The following is a 4,877-nucleotide window of genomic DNA, read 5'->3' on the forward strand; positions in this document are numbered from 1 at the left end:
GTATGCAGGGCAGCCAGGCCTTCCACAGGCATGTGACCTCCACTCTGCCCAGGTATCTTCAGGGCAATGCTCTTCATCCTGTTGGACCGTGTGACTTCCGCTCTGCCCAGGTACCTCCAGGGCAATGCGCTTCATCCTGACGGACTGTGCGCCCAGCCTGCTGCTGACATGACACAAGGAAGCTTCAGTCTGGAGGCTGAGGGAGCCACGGCCGGGCTCCAGCAGCTCACAGTGGGTGGGCAGATCACTGCTGTAGCCCCTGAGAGTGGGCAGGTAAGCCTGGGGCAGGCTTGGTAGTAAGACTCCACTGGACAGGTGTGGGGCAGACACTACCTGCCTGTGTCCCCCAGTACAGGCAGAAAGTGGCCAGCGCATGGTCAGCCAGGTCTGGGCCACGGGGAGCTGAGTCCTCCTCTCCAATGATTCCCACTGAGCTCTCCCTCCTGTGGGCTCTGAGCCTCTCTTCTCCTCACATAGGGTCACATGTGTGTGTGTGTCTAAATGCACATGGGGGGCAAGGACAAAGGCGTCCCTTCAGCCAGGTCATTGTCCAGGGTGCAGGCCACTGGCTGCCATTCAGTGGGAAAGGGCATCTCGGGTCCGTCCTGCCCGGGAAGAAAACTCAACTGTGGTGTTTCAAGTTTTGCTGCATCTGAGCAGTCTCAGCCCTGCAGGCTGAATTCACATTCTGCAGACTCAGCGCCCTGGGCATCTGCGTCCCTCTCACTTTTCTGCACGCTGTCTCTGTTTAGTCGGCTGGTGGGATGAACCCTGTTGATTTTTATTCTCTAAAAGGCTGGATTCATCTTCGGAGTCAACAACTGAGAACAAAACTCCAGAGAGAAAGCGGAAGAGCTGGGAGTACATCACCCAGGCGCCTCCAGGCTGTAATGAGGACACCAGGCAGGGGTCCCAGTTGCCAGTCTCCAGAGGTTCAATAAACACATCTGTCCTTCGAGAAGCACAGGTCCCAGTGCCACAGTGGCCATCTGAGGCTGGTGACAGTGGCCAGGCTGTGCCCAACGGGGCTCCGTATCCCCACCATGAACTTCTGCCCTTTCCTTCCCTATTCAAATGGGCCTTACAGCACTTCTGGAGGTTAAAGGTGGATTTAGGATATCGACTGTTAGAATCCCAGTGTCCTCTACCTGATTTCTACATCTCGGCAAGGCTTTTCCATAGGGTGCCATGAGCTCAGGCCATCTGGGCACCTGCAGGCCCTGGGGTTACATGTCACAGGGGAGGAAGGAGGCCTCAGACCCCGGGCTGAAGGGCCACACCCACCCGCCTTCCTCTCTGAAGTTCTTCCCCCTCACCGTCTCCAGGGTGGAGAGGCAGCGGGTCGGGGCTAAGATGGCGGAAGGTGGAGGTGACCTCCCTCTGGGATTTGAATCCAGCTCTCTCACCTGGCAGTCATGGGGCCACACCAAGTGGTTTAACTCCCAAGTCCTAGATCCCATCTGTGAAGCCAGGTGGTAAAAACTGTGGGTCACTCTGGGTTCCCAGAGGCGCCCATGGCCATCTCTAGAGCAGCAGCTGCCAGTGGGTGGCACCTGTGTTCCCAGGCACACTCCCACCTGGACACCTGCAGCCACCCTGGAGCTGCAAGTGAACAAGCTCCCTCTCCCGCCTCCTTCCAGCCCTCAGCCACCACTTCCTCACAGGACCCCGGGAATCATCCCGGGTCTGTCACTGTTTCCTACCAGGACCCCCCTCCAAGGCTGCCTGGGAAAAGCCACAGGATTTATGTACGTTTGATGAGACAGCTTCACCTTCCTTGCATGAATAGTCACTAATGATTTGGCTTTGTCAGCCTGCAAGGCAGGAAGAAGATTTATTCTCCACAGACTGGATAGCCCTTAGCTTTGTGCTTGTCACATAAATGGCATTTAATAAACACTCCCTGGACCCAGCACTGCTCCAGAAGGCCTGTATCATGGTCAGGCAATGATCATTTCTTCCACAAATGAGCACATTCTTCTCCTCTTGGGAACCACCCTTTTGCCTGCACGGAGGCATCTGACACCAGGATTCGGGGAACGTTCACTCCTTCCTCTTCTCTCAGCTGCCTGTGGAAATTCCCACCTCATACACATAACTCCCACAGAGTGGCACTCACTGATCATGGGTTTAACTTTAAGAGCTTAAAAATAAGTCAAGGCTTCAGGTAAAGTAACAGGAGGCGTGGGTGTCTGAGCAATGTGGGGAACCAAGTCACAGGGCCATAGAGATGTTCACAGCTGGGACCTTCCAGGTCTCCCCAAATGCCGAGCACCTGAAGCCCTCAGTGGGGCCACAGAGTGCGTTTCAGGTGTGATGTGGGGTCATTTGTACCAGTTTTATTCTACTTTTATTTTCATCTGGTTTTCTTTCTATAAATCACATATGTCATGCATGCTACGTGTTATAGTCATCCATGTGATGTCTGTCTCACACAGCTATTTAAAAAGGACATTGTCCTACTGCTGTGCTCAAAAAAATAAGACAGAATAAACACGAGCTCAAAACTCCTTTGGAATCACTACATGATCTGATATTTAGCAAAGGCAATCCATGAATAACACACACACGATCCATATTCATACACACACAAACACGTCTGCACATACGTGTATATATACATTCATAGATGCAGGCACACATGCTTTGAAGGTCTGCACAATGTAAAATCCTGGAAATGTTCATTTCTAGCTCCTGCCAAGTGCTGAAAACTGTGTGCGCCTGAAAAATCACTTGGCTTCTGTAACCAAATTTACCAAATAAAAAAATTAAAACTGTCCAAGTGTAGAGGCACTAGAATTTTATGTCTACATTATTTTTGAACTACCAAACTCTTATGATTTTGTTGCATTTTTAACAGTGCTTGAGTCAAATATCTCAAGTAAAAAATATCTTCTAAAAAGAAAATAAATATATAAAATCATGATATTTTTTAAAAGCATAATCTGCTGTCTCTCCCTCCCCAAAGTTGTGTTAATTTGTATGTCATGCATTGATTTCTTACAATAGTTCAAAGTCCTCTGGAAAAATGTCAGCATGTCACCGAAACACCACAAAACATGTGTGTTTTGAGAGCCTTGCCTGAAGCCAGGAGTGGAGAAAAATGGCAGAATCTTGTCCTGAGCAGGTATCTGGTGTCCACAATACCAGTGAGGAAAGTGCATCTCAAAAAAAAAAAAAAAAGGCACGGAAGAGAAGCTGCGTGAACCGAAGGATCCTCCACTTTTACCCTTTGGTAAATGACTTTTTTAAATGCTGTGGGTCCATCGGTGCATATATTTACGGGGTGTGTGTGATGTTTGCATACAGGCATGCCATGTGAAACAAGCATGTCATGGAGAGCGGGGTGTCCGTACCCACTCAAGCACTCACCCACTGAGTCACAAACAACCCAACTACACTCCCTGTGTTGTTTTAAAATGTGCAGTCGAGTTATTCTTGACTATGGCCCCCATTGTGCTATCAAACACTAGGTCTTAATCATTCACCTGCAACCACCCCACCTCCCCTGCCCCACTGCCCTGCCTAGCCTCTGGCAGCTGCCCTTCCACTCCCCACAGCCATGGATTCAATTGTTCCAGTGTTTAAATCTGATAAGTGAGAGAGTGCCGAATTTGTCTTTCTGTGCCTGGCTTAGAAAAATCATTTTACAATACCTGGTGTGCTTGATGGTGACGACCAACAGCCTGTGAGTTGGGGCTGCTCCGGTGAGGGGTGTGATGGGGGTGGCGCTTCAGTCAGGGGGTGACGAGGCCCCACCCATGGCCCAGCAGCCATGGGAGCTGGCGAATGCCCTGCAGGAAGTCAAGGCTGCACGTTGATGTCCTCCTCCCGGCGGCTGAAGCAACATCCTCCTCCTGGCCACTGAAGCGACATCCTCTTCCTGGCCGCTGAAGTGACGTCCTCCTCCAAGCTGCTGAAGTGACATCCTCCTCTAAGCTGCTGAAGCAGCATCCTCCTCCAAGCCGCCAAAGTGACGTCCTCCTCCCAGCTGCTGAAGTGACATCCTCTTCCAAGCTGCTGAAGTGACATCCTCCTCCAAGCCACCAAAGTGACGTCCTCCTCCCAGCTGCTGAAGTGACGTCCTCCTCCTGGCTGTGTGAAGTAACATCCTCCTCCTGGCTGTGTGAAGTGACATCCTCCTCGTGGCTGTGTGAAGTGACGTCCCCATGACTGCATGAATGGGTGTGTTGCAGAGATGTGTGGGTTCCCACTGTGACTAATGAGAAAAATAACAGTGATCACAATTTCCCAGTCACAAAATGGGGGAGGGGCAGCAGAGTGAGGACCTGGCATGGAGGAGAAACAGACACACCTGAACACACACGGTGGGACGGGTAGCCCACACCTCTGCATCCTCGCATCCTCCACTGGAACACAAGGATTTTGCACGTATCATGTGAGTGTGCATGAGTGTGAATGAGGTGTGATGTGTGCAAAAGCCCATGTGTAAGTTTGAGTGTGTCAAGTGAGTATGCTGTGTGTGAATTGGCATGAGAGTGTGGGTGTGTGTCTCTGTCCAGCTGAGAGGACTGTGAGTGGATGCCACCCTCTGTGTGGCTTTCCACGCCTGACCTCTGAGCTGGTCCTGTACCACTGTGAGGGGAATGAGGGGATACTGCCCCTGTGTGGCTTTCCACACCTGACCTCTGAGCTGGCCCCATCCGCCTCCCACCTGCAGGCTATGTGGGCCGCACCTGCCATCTGCCCAGTGAGGCACAGGTGTTTCTCTCAAGTAGAGGCTGCCCTCCTGCCAGCTCTGCTAGCACCCGCCTATCTCAGGACGGCTCTGCTCACACCCACCCACCCATCTCAGGACAGCTCTGCTCACACCCACCCATCTCAGGACTGCTCTGCTCACATCCGCCCATCTCAGG

This window comes from Cebus imitator, unplaced genomic scaffold, assembly GCF_001604975.1.
Source record: "Cebus imitator isolate Cc_AM_T3 unplaced genomic scaffold, Cebus_imitator-1.0 Scaffold835, whole genome shotgun sequence".
In the NCBI taxonomy this organism is placed as follows: domain Eukaryota; kingdom Metazoa; phylum Chordata; class Mammalia; order Primates; family Cebidae; genus Cebus; species Cebus imitator.